The sequence below is a fragment of the Lycorma delicatula genome, chromosome 8, assembly GCF_047948215.1.
Source record: "Lycorma delicatula isolate Av1 chromosome 8, ASM4794821v1, whole genome shotgun sequence".
In the NCBI taxonomy this organism is placed as follows: domain Eukaryota; kingdom Metazoa; phylum Arthropoda; class Insecta; order Hemiptera; family Fulgoridae; genus Lycorma; species Lycorma delicatula.
The window spans coordinates 68,240,921-68,260,990 of record NC_134462.1 but is presented as its reverse complement, the minus strand read 5'-3'; the positions used below and the strand labels follow the sequence as shown (position 1 = coordinate 68,260,990).

Genomic DNA, 20,070 nt, shown 5'->3' with positions numbered 1-20,070 from the left:
CAGAATCTTGAAACTAGTAATATCCTCATGTTATACATAATATCTCTATCAAATTGCTTAAAATATCTTCTTAAAGTGAGCTCCACTCTTAAAAATAGAATAAAAAAGTAGAAAAATTCCATTTTCTCCTCTTTAGCGTTTGATCACTCATCTAGTTAGCTTTATACTAGATTTTACATCTGATATTGGAGTTATTCTAACTTTCATAAGGCCCATAGATCCCAAATTATTTCATGTGGTCTTTTTTCTAACATGGCATCGAAGTTTATCATCCGTTTTCTCGGCTAACTTAGATCTTTTTTTTTCAAAAAGAACCTATTCCACAACCACTTTGCTCCAGTCTTTATGAGTTTTGTCCGATTTTTTTTTTACAAACATATCTTTTACAATGATCAGTAAAAATAGCCTATACTTGTTAATTTTCAACTGGTATTTTGAAGAAATAATATAAGATTTAAAGCAAAAATTTAACAGTGAAATTAATTATTCTAGCAGGAAAAATAACGGTGTTAAGAGTAATTGAAAACTTTTTCTATGTTTTGGCAGAAATAAAAAATTAATTAGAAAAAATTATGAAAGGCGTAGAATTGTTACTAGGTGAGAACTTTCAATCTGGAAATAAATAAGAGTAAAAAAAAAGGTAATGAGATATGACAGAAAGAATAATAATCAGAAATTAAATATTATAATTGCAGAACACAATATATCATATGTAAGGGGTGTGAAAAGCAGATTGTCATTAGCAGGTAGAACTTCGCTACTGAAGATAAATTTGCTACTATCAAAGATAGATCTAAGAATTAGAGAGATAGAATTTGAAAATGCAAGTTGGATTGTAGCGCTTTATTTTAGTGAAACATAGAAAAATGAGAAGAGCGGAAGGAAAAGAACAGAATCGTTTAAAACCTGGTGTTACAGGAGGAAATTGAAAACTGGGTACGTTGATAAATTTCGGAATAAGATGTCTTGACAATAGAAAATAAGTTTTTGGATAGTTGTAAAGAGGTGAACTAGATTGGTGAGCTGTGTAATAAGTAATACGCTTAACTATAAAGGCTTAATTAATTTGATGATGAATTTTTTAACTGAATATACAGAAAATAAAACTTGGAATATAGAGAATAAAATAATCGAGGATGTTTATTTTAAATAAGTTAGTCAAGTATGTTGAGCTTAAAAAAGATTAGCACAGAACAAAAAGGAGTAATTAATAGCATCAAACCGGTCAACTGATTGATGAAAAAAATAAATATGATTCCAGTTACTGTAATCGAATTTAACGATGCATTTCTTATTAGTCGCAAATTAGAGGCTTGTTCGTATCCCAAAAAAGCAGATTTTTTAAATTTATTTGCCAAAACTGTGAACCGTAGTAACAGCAGCTACAACGTCATTTCATCTTCTTGATTCCCTTTTATATTTTATTTCTCCTGAAGATCAAGTTGAAACGTTCTATAACGTGTTCTGTCTTGTGATATCAAATTCATTTCAAAGTATTTGATTCTGATTCCAGAACCTCTTTTAAAAAAACAATCGTTTGTTATTCTTATTCTTTGATCCAATATTTCTTTCGTTTCATTCTGATCTTTCTGGGCATATTCATATTTTTTCTTTTCAGGATTTTCCGAAATATTTTTCTTTTGAACATCTATTTTTTACCATAATGAATTATAAATATCTTGTTTATTATTTGAAAAGTTATTTCGTTTCTTACTTTATCAGTTTATGTAATAATTTTCTCCATCGTGATCTCACAAATTTTTTAATACATCCGATTATTCCGTATATCTTTTTTGTGAATTTCACATCGTTAATTGTAATTCAGATTCAAAAAGTGAAATTTTGACTTAATATATGTTTTACAGTTTATTTCATTACAAATAGTAACAGATGCTTCCTTTTTCAATATTATTTTAATTTTATTTGTATGTCATTAAATAATATGTTTACGGATATATCAGTGTAATTAGAATTATTATTTGATGCAACCTGTATATTATCGGCTGTGGTAGATGATTGAGCAGAGATAAACTCTCTCCGTTAAATTGCATGTCATCTTTAAGAATAACAAGCATCCCATGTTAGGTGTACTAAGAAGAATGATAACTGATATGATTTCTCGTTGCCCTTTCCACTGAGCCAAGTACACTATTGTATATCAGCATACTAAGCGCAATTAAATGGTGGTGACACCATCATTTTGTTTATCGCGATGGCTGCCTTTCTTTTTCCTATTTAGCCACCGGTAATTACCTTTCAGATAATACTTCAGAGGATGATATTTATGAGTGTAAATGAAGTATAGTCTTGTACAGTCTCAGTTCGACCATTCCTAGATATGTGGTTAATTGAAACCCAACCACCAAAGAACACCGGTATCCACGATCTAGTATTCAAATCCGTGTAAAATTAACTGACTTTATTAGGACTTGAACGCTGGAACTCTCAACTTCCAAATCAGGGTGATTTGGGAAGACGCGTTCACCACTAGACCAACCCCGGTGGGTCGCGGGGACTGCCTGTGTATAAACAACTTTATTACTCTGATAAATAGTAGTTGTACCTCTAGTGTGTTATAATGTGAATTTCAGTAGTGCTCTTTACTCATCACAGTATATAGACTTTTCCCAGTCATTCATTTATGTTCTTCGACCATTACCATTCTGCGTCTTCCTTCGACTTTTCCTTCTAAAACTAAAATGTTTTATCGGCTTAAAGTACTGACTCGAGAAAGATTACGTTAAGCAACTAATTAATGTAATCTTTTCTACGAGAACAATTCATTATTCACACTGCCTGCATCCAGTCAGATGAAAGATACTGCTACGTTAAGTAAATTGCACTACATTCCATCTATGCATTATGATGAGTAAATCATAATGATGAGTAATGAGCAAAATGATGAGTAATGAAATTCAGATTAAAATGTTATTAGAACTATTATTCGTTTTTAACTTAGGGAATAAATTGTGTAGTCCCTCAACAAGATGAATTACTAAAAGGAATTACGGAAGGAGACATATTTTACTCTTTAAGAGTGATTATTTACCGTATAAATCTTAATAAATTTTTTAGTTTTTTCAAAAATTTACATTTTTAAATAGCCTTAACTGTCAAACACAAAAAAATATTATTAACAGGACAATGTGGGTTTACCATTACAATCGATATTAATTTATTACCATTATAATTTCATTATTATTATAATAGTAATAATAAAAGAAAGAATTTATTGTGTAGGAAATTTGCGTAGGTGATGAAATTTGTATGCAGCCGACGTTATCAAATAAATGGTGTTCCCATATTATGGGTTATTAGGAAGCTATATTAAAAAAGAAGAATTACAGTACAATTTTAAACAATACAGTAATTATTTTTGTTTTATTTTGTACGCAGCCAATCTTTTGCGTTTTATTGAATAGTAAAATGAATTCTTTATACGGTTTTGGCATTAGGCTTTATTATTTTTTACGTCATAAGAAAATAGGGTAGGCTTTCTGCGGGGTTTGTGATTTAATGGTACACCAAAATTACGTTTAATTTGAAGACTTGAAAGAAAATAGTATAGTTTTCAGAATTTAAGGATGTAAATTAATGATTTTTATATTTATATTCAAATTTTACGTGTAGCATACAGATTTCATGGATCTGTCACAAATCAAGAGGTTATAAGATTCATGGGTGCAGATCGATTATTATTTGATACCATTAAAAGCAGAAAGCCAGCCAATTTTTGTCGTACTTGTGTGTGTGCGCGCGCGCGCGCGCGCGCGCATGTTAATGAGAGAGAGAGAGAAGATAAATACAGATTAATTTTTTAATTATAAAAGTGAAAGTTGAGGCGGCTACTAATATTAATAGTTTAACATAAATGAACGATTACAAAACACGCACACTTTTCTGAAGAAGGTAAAACAGCGGTTTTACTAGAATTGTGGTTAAACTTTAATAATGGAAACCGCAGTACGCTAAGAAGATAACGGCGGACTGCCGCAGATTTTGTAGTTTTGTTAACTGCTAAAAATATAGATAAGGTTAGTTTATTTTTGTGATGACTACAAAAACAATAGCTAATAGTTTAATTTATTCTACTCTAATCTTTTATTTATTATTTCTAATTTTTAATGTTTACAATTTTTAAAATACTGTTAAAAAACAGCGATGAAATATAACAACTACTTCCTATATTTTCAGAACACCACTTTAACAGATTACAACCAGCTTTAAAATACAGTATTTTATTAATGTATAGATCTAATTGAAATCAAAAAATCTCAATTTTTGTTAGTTTTTGAAGTATTTATTATTCTTTTAAATGCATTCTTTTTTTTTTTTGCAAATCCCAAAATATTAGGAATATTTTTACCAATTTCCTATTTTACTTTTATTTATTTTACCTATCTACTTATGCTGTCTTTTTTTTTTTTGTGCGATATATTATTAAAAACCTGACGTCTACGTATATTTTTATAACAAAAATTTAGGGGTTTGGGATTTGTTTATGTTGCTTTTTTACAGTTTCCTACTGGAAAATAAGTTTTCATTCAAGCAGAATCATCACAGAGACTTGACAGTGAATGTATATAAAAACAATGATATAATATATAAGTAATGATAAAAAAAAGAAAAAAAGTATATATGTATATATTCCTACAGGCTTACATATTTATTTTTCTATAATTTCATTACCTTTGTATAATAATATACAATGATATGTGTATAAAAACAATGATCGATTCGCTCCCACAGAATAAATAAATATTTCTTTACTCATTCAGAGAAAATAGTATACTAATTTTAATAATGTGAATAAAATGTAGTCTTCAGAGGAAAATTTCCCTCAAATAGATAAATTAAACAGTTGCAACTGATTGATTTCTATATTGGACAAACGGGACGAAGCTATAAACAAAGATATTATGAAAAACCACTCTCAAGCGACACAGGATCGACATTTTACCAACCATCTAATAAAAGAAAATCCCACCAACGTTGCAACGTAAGTTAACCTAGATTACATCTTAATTATTTGAAGATTTTGAAATTACAATTTAACAACAATGATATGTCAAATTAACAGTTAGAATACAATTTCATAATTCTCAAAAATCAAATTTTCGGCCACATTCTAATTCGAAATACATCCATTTTAACTAATTACAATTAATAACGACAAAAAACGACGCCAGACTACAGCAACAATTGACGCCAGATTAGCAAGAAGAAGAAGCTAATTGAATCAATAGAAAAATGACTCATCGAAAATAGACAAATGGAACTTTATGGTGTATTTTTTTAAATTAAATTTCACGCTTTTTTTTATTAAAAATTAATAGTTTTGTTTATGTAATTTTCAATTTTCTCCAGAATAACTTTACTGTCTGATGGTAATTAAAATATAGAAAAATAAATATATATATATATATATATATATATTTTCCCCTTTTTTTTCTATTAAGTTCGTAAGTAAAAAAGTTTTAAAAAAAAGTTTTAACGTTTGCTAGTTTATTAAAAGAGTAATTTATTTGTATTTATCTGTTCATAATCCATTTAAAACCGGATATTTAAATCAACCTGAGAAACGTTTAAAAAAAATTAAAAAAAAAATTATGTTTGGTGATTTTTTAATTTTTTCATTAAATTATCTCTTTGTGATCACGTCCTTAAAATGACCTCATTTTCTTGCAATATATATTTGTTTTTGTGCTATCATTTTAAATGTTTAAATGGTATGGAAATGTAGAAATAATGATACAGATTTTCTTTCTTTTTTTTTTTTTAACTGTTTATTATAAAATTCATTTGTGTTACGTTGTTACGCCGCATCATGGGAAATAAGCGTGGGAGATTAAAGCTAATACCTGTCAGACATGAAGGTCATTTGTAAAATACCATCGTTGTAAATTTAAATGCTAAGCGGAATTCTGTATGCTTGTATTCTTCCGCATTTTTTATTTTTGTTTTGTTGGTTCCAAAGTTTTTATTTAAATACTGGATTTAAAAAAAAATCACGTATACGTACGTAATGAGTATGGCTGTAGCTAAAGAAAAATTTATGCGAAAATTGAGAAAGGAAGATTTTTATGTAAAAAAAGATGTTTTGTATATTAAAAAAAAAATCTTTCTTTATTTTATATTATTACTATTAATTAATTTGTAATGTATTGCTTTGAAAATACATGTAAGTAGTTGACTTTAATTTCTATTTTTACACGACGGCCCAAAAAAGTGTGTAATGTATTTAGGGTGTATATATGTTTGTTTGTTCCACCGTAGCACAGCACAACGGTTGAACTGATTTAGATGTATGACCCCCGCGTTGGAATTCGTACGTTACTGGGAGTGTTATAAGCTATATAAATATGTATATATATTTATTTATAAATATGTATGTCGTAATGGAGATTTGACGGTTGAAGCACAACCGCCAAATCTCTTTAACCCATCGGGTTGATCTAGTGGTGAACGTGTCTTCGCAAATCAGCTGATTTGGAAGTCAAGAGTTCCAGCGTTCCTAGTAAAGGCAGTTATTTTTATACGGATTTGAATACTAGATCGTGGATACTGGTGTTCTTTGGTAGTTGGGTTTCAATTAACCACACATTTCAGAAATGGTCGACCTGAGATTGTACAAGACTGCACTTCACTTACACGCATACATATCATCCTCATTCATCCTCTGAAGTAATACTTAACGGGAATTCTCGGAGGCTAAACACGAAAAAGAAAGGAAGGTTGAAGCACAAAGTTTAATGAATTGAATTAGTGAACTATGAGCCTCTATTACCGTGTGATCTGGGTTTGAAGTGAATAATTCAAATCAATCGAATGAATAATATTACAAAAGTAATAGAATTAAATTTACTTTAAAATAAAATATTACAAAATAAATATAAAAAATTTCTGTTTAACAATAATGGGCTTCCCGTGGGGCAGCGTGTGGTGAGGTTGATGGGAGCAACTCTTGCGGGGCTAGACCAGTCATCACCATCAACTGGTAACAAACGGAATTCTCCTGGGGCGCTGTTTTGGGATGTGCAATGGGATGCTCTTATAATATCTTTGCAAAAAATAATCCGATTTCCAAACTTCAAACGAGATATTTGTTAGTAAGTTTAAGGTTAACTTTTGCGTGTTAGAACGAGTATGTTGTAACTGATAACAGTTATTCGGAAATTTTGTTATATTTTCGCAACCAATTTTCCGATTTTCAAAATTCAAACGGGGTATTTGCTAGTAGTATGATACAAAATTACGATGGAACCAAAGTAGTATAAAAATTAACTGACGTGCTCAGAAATGGACCTTATTTATACGACTGCCCAAAAAAGACTGTAATGTATTTAGAGTGCATCTGTGTATTTATGTACGTTTGTTTATTTCACCGTAGCTAAACGGTCGAACCGAACTATATGTATAACCCCGCCGGCCTCCGTGGCGTGAGTGGTAGCGTCTCGGCCTTTCATCCGGAGGTCTCAGGTTCGAATCCCGATCAGACATGGCATTTTCACAAACGCTACAAATCATTCTTCTCATCCTCTGAAGCAATACCTAACGGTGGTCCCGGAGATAAAAAAAAAGAAAAAATATAACCCCGCGTTGAAATCCTTACGTTACCGGAAGTGTTATAGTCTATATAAATATGTATGTATATATAAGTTTCAATAAATTTATAAAATTTGTAAAAAGTCATACTGTATACAAAATTGTCTCCCGCACGCTGGTAATTATCCTATAAAATACCAATGTTTATCAGTAATATTTCTTTTTAGCAGTCGTGTTTTTTTAATTTTTAATGTTTATCTCTCGTTTATTTATTATTATGAAAGAGCGGGCATCAACAGCTATGGTCATTAGCCCGGGGGAAATTGGTAGTGTATGAAAAAACGCCATGCCTGACCGGGATTCGTCCCCGGGACCTTCTCACGAAATGTCGAGACGCTATCTACTCAGCCACGGAGGTTGGCGTTGTTGTTTTTTTTATCGAATTTTTTATAGGTATTAGCAATGAAATAAAATTATTAAATAATTAAAATAAACGACTTAAAAACCCCGAAATAAAAAGTAACAAAAATAATAATATTAATTTTTCTTATTTTGTCTTTTTGAAATCCACGGTTTTAAAAAGGCTTCAAAACTACTATTATAAATACATTGATTAATCTTAATTTGAATCCGACTTCAGAACTTCCATATTTTAAAAAAGATTGAAACAGTATTATGGGGCTACTTTATAGCTGTTTTTTTAAACCGATTTTATTGGTTTTTTAAGTTTATTTTACGTTTTTTTAGTTTATATATACATACATCTTCAAAAAGCACTACTCTTATTACAAAAAAAACCTTTTTCTCCAGTAAGTTGTGTCTTGTATTAATTAGAAAAGGAATGTAGAAAGAAAAAAACGATATACATAAAATCATTATAATTTTTAGCTGAGATTTTCTGGAGCATTAGAATATATTTTTTTATTCTAAATTTTTCAAATATATTTTTGAATTTTCACATGAAAATACTTTGATTATCAGAATGATATTGCATTATATATTTCATTATGCTGTAATAATCTAACAGTTTTCAATAATTACGACAAAAAGAGTAATATATATCTTCAAATTGTCTGTGTAGACATTAAAAACAAATAGATTCTACATTTAGTTATCTGTAAGATATTTATAATGTGACTGCTAGAGGGACTTGCTCAAGAAAATAAAAATGTAATATTTAAGTTGATCCATTTCGTCACATAAAACTTTTACTTGAAAAAAAAAACCAATCTAACTGAGACCTCTTCCTTTTTTTGAAGATTGTTTAATTACCAACATATAATGACTCAAATATAAAACCGATTATATAATTAAATATGTATTTGCTTTGCTGCATTAAATACAATAAGGGAGCATATATTCATAGCATAATTTCAAGATTTCTGAACTAATGAACTGGCGCTGAGAATAATTAAGTTTAGCCGGGACGGAAATAGTTCTTGGCTTGATATTATACAAATGGGGTACAAGTTAAGTAAAAGATTTTTATCGATTATTGATATTCAGTCAATTTCTTTTATTTCTTCATCTAAATTTTTATACTCCAAGATTGCTCCATTTCAGTTGGTTTCAGCAAAGTATTTGAAACAGCTATTTGTATGTAATGTATAGTATTACATCTCTTATCTGTTAAAGCAATATTGGACTATAACTAGGCCTAGTTTTCTTAATGAGAATAGTTCGATTCCAATACGACGTATAATTATTATTTTTCTACTTTTGAATGAATATTGCATTGCTATTTGTTCTGTACATGGTTTACTTATCGTAGTATTTTTTTTTTATCAATTGTTTTAATTAAATTTTATGTATTTAAAATTTTTTAATCATCGGTCTTTGTATCGTAATAATAATATATTTACGTATACAAAGAAAGAATTTATGTTTATTGTTAAAAATTCCATTTTAGAAATCTTTTTTTTTTATACATTATATATTTGCTTGTTATATTTATTATTAAAAATAAAATTGATCGCTTTTAGATAAGATAAAAAGTGTGAAAAATTAGATAAGTACAGTTGCAGTCGGTGAGTGAAAGATGATGAGGCGAGGTACGGTAAAGCTTGTTAGTCTAGTCGGAGGAATTATGATGGTATGACGGTCAGAAGTAACAGAACGGATGTAGGATCAATATATGTACATACGTGATCTGTTAAACGAATAGGGGACCACGTGCTTTATATCACACATCTCTCTGTTCAAGTTTTTAACACCCACCGCTTTCTAACCGAAATTATTTATCTATATATGGTTTTGTTGATCTTTATTACGGTTTAAATAAATAAAAGTTTAATGCACATATATATATATATATATATATAAAACTGCATCTTGAATTATCCTTTTTATTTTTATTAAATAGATCGTTCCTTTATTTATTTTTAAAAAATCTGATGTGGACATCAAATGACTTCCTTGTACGCTCGTTAATTAAAATTTTTTTTTCCCCTTCAGTCATGTGACTGGTTTGATGCAGCTCTCCAAGATTTCCTATCTAGTGCTAGTCGTTTCGTTTCAGCATACCCCCTACATCCTACATCCCTAACAATTTGTTTTACATATTCCAAACGTGGCCTGCCTACACAATTTTTTCCTTCTACCTGTCCTTCCAATATTAAAGCGACTATGCCAGGATGCCTTAGTATGTGGCCTATAAGTCTGTCTCTTCTTTTAACTATATTTTTCCAAATGCTTCTTTCTTCATCTATTTGCCGCAATACCTCTTCATTTGTCACTTTATCCACCCATCTGATTTTTAACATTCTCCTATAGCACCACATTTCAAAAACTTCTAATCTTTTCTTCTCAGATACTCCGATTGTCCAAGCTTCACTTCCATATAAAGCGACACTCCAAACATATACTTTCAAAAATTTTTTCCTGACATTTAAATTAATTTTTGATGTAAACAAATTATATTTCTGACTGAAGGCTCGTTTCGCTTGTGCTATTCGGCATTTTATATCACTCCTGCTTCGTCCACCTTTAGTAATTCTACTTCCCAAATAACAAAATTCTTCTACCTCCATAAGATTTTCTTCCCATATTTTCACATTCAGTGGTCCAACTTTGTTATTTCTACTACATTTCATTACTATTGTTTTGTACTTGTTTATTTTCATGCGATATTTCTTGCGTTGGACTTCATCTATGCCATTCATTGTTTCTTCTAAACCCTTATTACTATCGGCTAGAATTACTATATCATCAGCAAATCGTAGCATCTTTATCTTTTCACCTTGTACTGTTACTCCGAATCTAAATTGTTCTTTAACATCATTAACTGCTAGGTCCATGTAAAGATTAAAAAGTAACGGAGATAGGGAACACCCTTGTCGGACTCATTTACTTATTACGGCTTCTTTCTTATGTTCTTCAATTATTACTGTTGCTGTTTGGTTCCTGTACATGTTAGCAATTGTTCTTCTATCTCTGTATTTGAACCCTAATTTTTTTAAAATGCTGAACATTTTATTCCAGTCTACGTTATCGAATGCCTTTTCTAGGTCTATAAACGCCAAGTATGTTGGTTTGTTTTTCTTTAATCTTCCTTCTACTATTAATATGAGGCCTAAAATTGCTTCCCTTGTCCCTATACTTTTCCTGAAACCAAATTGGTCTTCTCTTAACACTTCTTCCACTCTCCTCCCAATTCTTCTGTGTAGAATTCTAGTTAAGATTTTTGATGCATGACTAGTTAAACTAATTGTTCTGTATTCTTCACATTTATCTGCCCCTGCTTTCTTTGGTATCATGACTATAACACTTTTTTTTAAGTCTGACGGAACTTCCCCTTTTTCATAAATATTACACACCAGTTTGTATAATCTATCAATCGCTTCCTCACCTGCACTGCGCAGTAATTCTACAGGTATTCCGTCTCTTCCAGGAGCCTTTCTGTCATTTAAATCTTTTAATGCTCTCTTTAATTCAGATCTCAGTATTGTTTCTCCCATTTCATCCTCCGCAACTTCCTCTTCTTCCTCTATAACACCATTTTCTAATTCATTTCCTCCGTATTACTCTTCAATATATTCCACCCATCTATCGACTTTACCTTTGGTATTATATATTGGTGTACCATCTTTGTTTAACACATTATTAGGTTTTAATTTATGTACCCCAAAATTTTCCGTAACTTTCCTGTATGCTCCGTTTATTTTATCAAAAAAATAATAATTTTTTTTTTTTTTACAATTATTTATTGTAACATTTTTTTACAATCAGAGGTTAATAATTAATTATTAATAGATCAATATTTTAAATTAAAAAAAAAACTAAAAAAGAAATTTATGTATATGAAGTCAGATTCGAACCGATGTGCCTTTTCCTTGTAAGATTCAATTATTTCATTAATTAATACTTTATTTTGCTGTAACTCCGGAAATATGAAAATAAGTACCAATTATCATATGTCGTTGAAACGCTCTCAATCAGGGTTTATCACTGCGGTTAAGAAAAAGTACTAAATCCAACATTTTTTAATTTTGGGTTTTTTTGGACACTTTTGGGCTAACAGATTGCAATAAAAACGAGACGTGCACAACAAGATGTTACAATAGTCCTAAATTCAGAATTTCAACATCCTGTTGCTAATCGTTTTTGAGTTATGCGCGATACATATGTACGTATAGATGTCATGCCGAAACTAGTCAAAATGGATTCAGGGTTGGTCAAAATAGATATTTCCGTTGAAATCTGAAAACCAAAATTTTTTTGTCATCTCAATATTTCCTTAACTTCGCACAAGGAAGTAAAAAGGGGCAGTTAATGTATTTTTTTTTATAAAAATCTTTACTTCTAATTGTTTTAAATAATAATAAATTGTTTTAAATAAATTTATAATAATGAATTGTTTTAATACCAGTAAATATAAAATGACTGATTTTCAAAACTTTCTTTACACTCGTATATCATTACTTAAGCTGTTTTTTGTTTGTACAAAATTGATTGATGCGAGAATAAATATTAGTTGAAATATAATGTGTTGTATAAACATAATTGTAATGAAATCTATAAATTGGTTTATCGTTTTAATGGAATTTTTTCAATCATCGCTTGTATTCCGAGCAATCTAAAAACATTAAAAATCAGAAATACTACAGAATGCACTTATGTCTGAATATGTTAGTAGAAATTATTTTTTAAATTACGAATTATCGTTTTGTGTTTTGAATGTCTTTATTATATGAATTCAGTTACTTTTTTTTGGTAATTGGAAGGTGTCTTTTAATCTTGTAAACCGATATTTCCCCGTAATTGCACCGTATAATGTACTATTACTCACGGAAAAAAATTACATAAATTTTTTGGGTTTAAACTTTCTTTTCAAAATTAATTATGTGTTTAACGGTTTTAAAATATCTAAGAGGGCAATAATCAGAGTAGTTCTTTAAAAAGTAATGATGTTCATTGTATAACCAATCATTGTGGTGATCAGGATGAACGTAATCATCTCGGTGAATGCAACGGAAAATCACTACCCTTCATGGTTTCTAGTCGGGTTTGATTTTTTATATTTCGATACGGCAGTTTTATTTCTAGTAGACTGGTTTCTCATGTTGGATAATGTGAAGATAAAAAACGTTGACAAGCCTGTATGAAATATGATATAATTTAACCATTATGAGATATTTTTTATTTGAGTAAATGTACATAGATAAATTACGAGGCTCGGCTGATAAATTTTGCACATATATGCGTAGCGTGGGAATGAAAAGAGATATTGGAATTAAATAAAAATGAATAAAAGTACAATGCCTTAACTACAAAATGCAGTATTTATTTTTCAATATAATCCCCGTTTACACTGACACTTTTCCCTACTTGTGACAAGTTTTTGCATTCCGTCACTGAAAAATTCTGGCGTTCTTTCTCGGATCCAAGTAGACACAGCTTCCTTCATCTCATCGTCGGTGGTGTAGTGATTACCTTTGAGATCCCTCTTGAGATAAGAGAAAAAATGGAACTCGCACGGAGCCTAATCCGACGAGTATGGCGGATGCGGGATAGGCTCAAACTTCAACCATCAAAGAGTTTGCGCGGTACCCATCGTGCACAGATTTTATCGTAATCCAGTTACTAGATAATATGGCCTACTTGTTCTTTAGATATGCCTAACTGAATAGCGATGTGCTGCTGGGTGATTCGCCGGTCACTTTGAAGCAAATCGTCCACCTCCTTTCGATGTTTCTCATCAGTCACAGAAACTGGTCGTCCGCTGCGAGGTGCGTCCTCAATTGTCGCTTTACCAGCTTCACATTCGCGAAATTTCAACGCTCACCTATTCGCAGTATTCCTGTCAATATTTACATGCTGTAAACCGCTTTTAAACGATGAAAAATATTCGTAGGATTCACATTTTCTGCTGTTAAAAATCCGTTCACTGCCCGCTGTTTTAATCGTGTTGACATATTGGCCGTACTCGACTCCATTTTAAATGCTGCTGAAAACAAACCGATAAACGCATTTCAACGCATTATCGCAGTTTTGTAGAGGGGTATTTTAGCTATCATGTGCTGCTGCCACGCCCAACTCTATAGTACCATTTTTCTCCCTGTGGCACGCTAGTGTGCAAAATTTTTCAGTCGAGCTTCGTATAAAATTTAAAAAAAATAGTTTGACTAGAATTTATATTTCTATTACAAATAATTATTTAAGACCGTTATTAAATGTTCTGCCGAAATCCAAGTTCTGACTAGTTGTGACATAGGGGGGGGGGGGGCGAAGTAATAAGATGTGAGATATTGCCCGTACAAGTCGTATTCATATTACACAACTTTTGATTAACAACAGTTAGTTTCTGTCGATTAGTAGTAGTAGGTACTACTACAAAAACAACTGTAGTAATATTACACAGCAAGTTACTTCTACGAACATAATCCATCACTACAGTTTTGGCAAACTCCATTCCTTTCAAATACTTAGAGCTTCGACTTAGTAACTTAATTTTTCGATTTTGGATTTTTATAGCAGTAGTTGATAATATAAAATAATAGATATCGAAGAGTCAATTTAAAAAAAAAAATACCTTTGAAAAATATAATGACGCTATACATACCTAAATATATAATACATCTCGAATTTTCATCATCACCTAAGCAGCAGGTCCCTTACGCCTCTACTATTTCCCTCTTATCTCTGTACCAAGCCTTTTTCTTCGTCTTCTCGTGGTTTCTAATCTTCATTTAGCTCATTTATTAACTTTATACGTCCTTTTCCTCGCTTCCTTTCTCCTTCTATTGATTCTTCCAATGCAATTGTCAAATTGTCTATCCACATTCCTCACCGGTTTTCTTTTCTTTCGTATTCTTTCCATATAAGTGCGATTTTTTTTCTTTAATCCTATTCATTACTTCTTCAGTCCTCACTTTATTCATCCATCTTACTTTCTCAGTCCTTTTTCATAACCACATATCAAAAGTCCCGATCCACTCGCTCTCCTTATTCCTCTTCGTCCGTGTTTCACTTCCATACAACAGGACACTCCATACGTAACATTTGGCTAAGATCTTCTTCAACTCAAACCTAGACTTTTGTTTGATTAATTTCCTCATCTTATTGTAGGTTTCTTCTGCCAACGTTATCCTTCCTTTTATTTCCATTGTGCTCTTCCAGTCCTCTGTCACCATTATCCCCAAATATATGAAATTTCTTGTTGCTTTTCTAGTTCCTCCTCTTTATTGTTCTATTAATTAATTTTTTTTATTATTCTCATTTCTTCCTCCAGGATTGTTAATCTTTGAATCGTGTGCGTCCCATCAACTAGAATTTACCATTTCATCCGCAAACCTTATTACTTTTGAACCATATCCTAAAGATAAGTACATGTATAAACTAAGTATTTATATTTACCTTAGTATTTATTACTAAGTAATTCAGTTTCTTTACTATTTCATTCAACCAATCTCGTATTCTTAGCTAAGAAATTTTACATGCTTATTAATAGCACTTTTCAATTTCTGACAGGTGAAATAGTGTAAAAACTAAATGATTGCTTTAAGGTCGTTCAAGTAAACTAAACTAAATGTTTTGCTATTTGATAATTTAAAAATATGTTCCACGTATACTCTTTCTAGTCTGATAAAAATAAAAACGTTTTATAATATTTCTATTTATCAAGGATTTTTAGATTATTTGGATGGAGTCGGGGATGAAACATTTTTATTACAAACTTTAGTCTGGATTATAGGAATCATCCAGTTATGTTTCATTATATTTTAAATAATATTTCTAGGTCTGTCATATAAAAATTGTGCTAACATTACAATGAAAAAAATTACTAATTAATTGAGATAAAATTACAATGAAAAATTGTGATAACATATATAAAATTGTGAATTTAATTTTCAAAATAAAATAATTTAATTTAAGCTATGATTTTATTCTAATTAAATCGTGTATTATATATAGAATTTTCCGTTTGATGATTTAATTATATATAAATCTATGACTTTCGTTAAAAAATTTACATATATATATATATATATATATATATATATATATATATATATATATATATAAATGTGTGAGCTATTTAATTAATTAATGAAATTACGTAGCCAAAATAATTATTATTTACAATTTATTTTACGGTTTATAATTAATTTTCTATTTTTTTCTGAATATTTAAGATCAATTGGAAAAAATTATTTAAGTATACTATTTATAAATGATAGTGTTACAATTTATGTGTATTTATTAAGTATATATAAAAATAAGATTTGTTTTTAATTAATACTTTGGCATTATAAATTAAGGAAGTGTTAATATAACATAACACACATTTCGGTAACTTGTCTCGGTATAAACCTATTTATACGAATCCGTGTGTGTATGTATTAGTTATTCACTTACCTCTTAACTGGTTACAGGAAGCTTGTTATGTGTTTTGATTTAATTATTATTGATGAATATTAAATTTACACCTGTGATACATTTGGCTTTCAGTTATCATACTGAAGGTTAAAACTAGTTAATGCATTGATATATCGTGTACTTATAGCGTATATTTAATGCTTGTTATCTTGCTGACGATTAAAAAAAAAAATTTTCTTAAATAATATTTCATTATTTTAAAACAGTTAAGGTGGCACTAATGTTATAAATTTTATTAACATTTGCATAGAGCTTAAATTTAATTCTTTCTCAAATTTTAACTCTTATGACCTTGAGTTCTTATTTGTTTTCATTATTACAAATTTTAAATAATAAACTAATGCCTTAAAATTTCGATTAAAAAATTACCAAACAAATAGATATCTATGATAATATTTTGAAAAAAATTTCAGGTGAATAGTTGATAAGGTTACCAGTTATGCTTATCCAAACGTTGAACTCGAATTATTCAAAATAATGATAATTTTACTTTCCCGTCTATATAGCAGCTATAGCTATATATAGAAGGGAAAGTATGGTGATAGGTCAAAATAGGGCATATCCGGTTTTCACCGAATCTTGACGAATTAACCCCTACGGATACCAGTAAACCGAAAAATGGCTTCGAAATTTTCTCAACAAAATGTGCGTACGTATGTATGTATGTTGGCGTGCAAAATCGCCTTACATCTTCAGAAGTACCTCGATTTTCACCAAACTGGGCTATAATATTTCTATAGTAGGAGCGTTGATGCTAGTAAATTTTCAATTCAAAAGGTCAGGGGGTCGGGGATACAGAGGAAAGAAACGAAATTGTCTCCACATTTTGTATAATTAGGTTTATATTTATTTTTTTGATAATTTTGTGACTTTTAATGAAATAAACAACCTTTGTAAAAGAATTTTTTTACTAAATTTCACCTCCACCCCTAAAAATTATTTTAATTTTGAAGAGTTCAGGAAGCAGTACAAGGGGTGATTTTCGTTACATTTTTTAAAAAACTATTTTTGTGAACAAGTATAAAAAAATATCTTTTAATTTTTTTTTTTTTTTTTTTGTTAAATTGCACCCTCTCACCAAAAATAGGAATAAATTTGGAACGTTGTGGGTCTTATTCGTTGCAGTTTTTTCAATTAGCATCTCGTTGGTTCCACAAATTCGTTCCCCATCAAAGTGGGGTCATAACCCAGCTAACCTGCACCACTACACACCCCACATTCCACTTAGCGTCCGTACTACTGCTGTAGTCTTCTGCTTGTTGTGACGTCATAGGTGAGCGGTACAATTAAATAAATGAATAATATTTAAAATAGCCGCTAGTACCGCCGTACCCACGCGAATGAAATACGATATGCGCGCGCGCTTTAGTTAGAATTATTGAATTAAATAAACAAAAAATATCTTATTCAGATAAAAAAAAATATATTTTTAATTAATTTGTGTGTGTAACCCAGCTAACCTGCACCACTACACACCCCACATTCCACTTAGCGTCCGTACTACTGCTGTAGTCTTCTGCTTGTTGTGACGTCATAGGTGAGTGGTACAATTAAATAAATGAATAATATTTAAAATAGCCGCTAGTACCGCCGTACCCACGCGAATGAAATACGATATGCGCGCGCGCTTTAGTTAGAATTATTGAATTAAATAAACAAAAAATATCTTATTCAGATAAAAAAAAATATATTTTTAATTAATTTGTGTGTGTAAGCCGTGCATCAGAAAAAAACCACCTGACGGAAAAGTTCTACAACTGTGTTTTTAACTTTAAGTTCAGTTTTTCATATTATTCTAAATTTTATTTCAGATTACGCTATTTTTTTATAAGTTAAAAAATACAGGTTTTTAAAATTGTTTCATTTAATTCTAATCTATTCGACTTATTCAATCTCTATCAGTACCTCCTCATTGCCGTAGTTAAACGTTGTTTTTGTAATTAATAGAATCGATATTCATTATTTATAAGCTGCCATACCAAATTTTACAATTGATAACCGTTCTTGAAATGTAAACCAAAATTAATGCCGACACAATCATACTCGTATAGTTGAAATAATGTAGGTCGGTCCGTTGTGATAAATTAAAAAAATTTGTTATAACAGTAGTAACCTTTGTAAAGTAAAAAATAAATATTATCTCGGTATAACATCATCGAGCCTTTCATTTGTTCAGTCGATGTTCTTGTTTGTACGTATTATTTAATAACTGTTGTTTTCAATATGAAATTTTCACTTCTATACAAAAGTCTTCCTAGTCTAAGCAGTTTAATTTTTTTTCAATTGCGTTCTCTACTGGCCAGTTGAAATTATTCCTATAATTTGTACGCATACAAGTTTACAGTTAAAAATATTGTTTTTAACCGAAATGTTTTTTGTATTGGGTACAGGCGTATGAAAAGGTCGAAAAACACACAGAATTGTTAAGTCTTGTAATATATTCCTTCTATCATGATAAAAGGTACAACAGAATTTAATTTTAATATTTAATCAGGGTTTTATTTATTTATTATTTAGTATGTTTTCAATATTATTCTCTGAAATAATCAACTGTTTGTCCAATAATCAATAAATATTATATAAGATCTTTTTAGGATAATTATCTCGAATAAGGTTTGTTAAATTTTGTATTTGTAGATTGCGTTTAAAAATTTGCTACATAAATTTTATGACAAGTCTTTATTTAGATAAATCCTAATAAAGGAGAATAATTTGTTTTTATTTTGATTCCAATGACCTTATTTTAGTGATTAACTTGAAAAAAAACAATTTTTTTTTTAAAATTTGAAACATTATTCTTCATAGTATTTTTAATGGATCTGCTGAATTTTAAATCGTCTACAATTATATTTTTTATGAAGAGTTTTGCAACTATAACTTGTACCGATATGCAATACGCTGTGTTATTTTCTTTATCATTTTTATAGGTTATATATATTAAACCTCTTTGATTTTTAGAGAATAGAAATAAATCATTTTAGATGTTTAGCTCTTGAAAACGAAGTTATTAATGTGTACGTATGTTGTTCAAAAACTATATCTTGAAATTCAGCGTTTGTAATTTTGTGTTTAATTAATAATCATTATTTACGTTTTTTTTTTTTTGTAAAGCTTAAATAACATTTTATTGTTATTGTTTTAAAGTAGAATTTTCTGTAAAAATATTTCTCAATTTTTTTTTGTTAAGCAATTACGTTTTAATTAATTTATAGTTTTTGATTTAATTTTATTTTATTTTTGTAGAGATTTTTTCCAGTACGCACACCGTTTTTGTTCTTCATAGAATTAATATCGAATAAATTATTTAAATAATTGTAATATTTTTTGTCGAAAATAATTTTAAAAGTGTGACGTAAAATATAATAACCGTGAAAATAACAATAATAATTGCTATTATAAATTCATATCACGTTTAAAAATAATAGAAAACTCATCAAATACTTATTTGCATATTATTATAACATGTATAAATCTGTCTTGTGAAATCTGTTTAAAAATTAATTATTTAATTATTGTTTTGCGAAGCCTTTTTATTAAATTAACAATATTGATAACGGGAAATATAAATTTATATTTATGTTATACTTAGGGATAAGATGAAAAGAATTTGTTTGTTTACGCATCTTCAAATTTAAATAGATTAATGCA

The 20,070-nt window shown here is 29.6% G+C and overlaps 1 protein-coding gene and 1 long non-coding RNA gene across 4 annotated transcripts in view; one reads left to right on the top strand and one right to left on the bottom strand.

The window, feature by feature from the left end:
• LOC142329370 (uncharacterized) overlaps window positions 1-16,523 on the bottom strand; it is a 115,624-nt gene extending 99,101 nt beyond the window's left edge. The window contains exon 1 of the long non-coding RNA XR_012757482.1: window positions 16,402-16,523. This is a non-coding gene — a long non-coding RNA (uncharacterized LOC142329370). The remainder of the gene's footprint in view (window positions 1-16,401) is intronic.
• Window positions 1-20,070, top strand: part of LOC142329369 (uncharacterized) — a 502,750-nt gene that overhangs the window by 71,074 nt on the left and 411,606 nt on the right. The gene's annotated exons all lie outside the window — the stretch shown is intronic.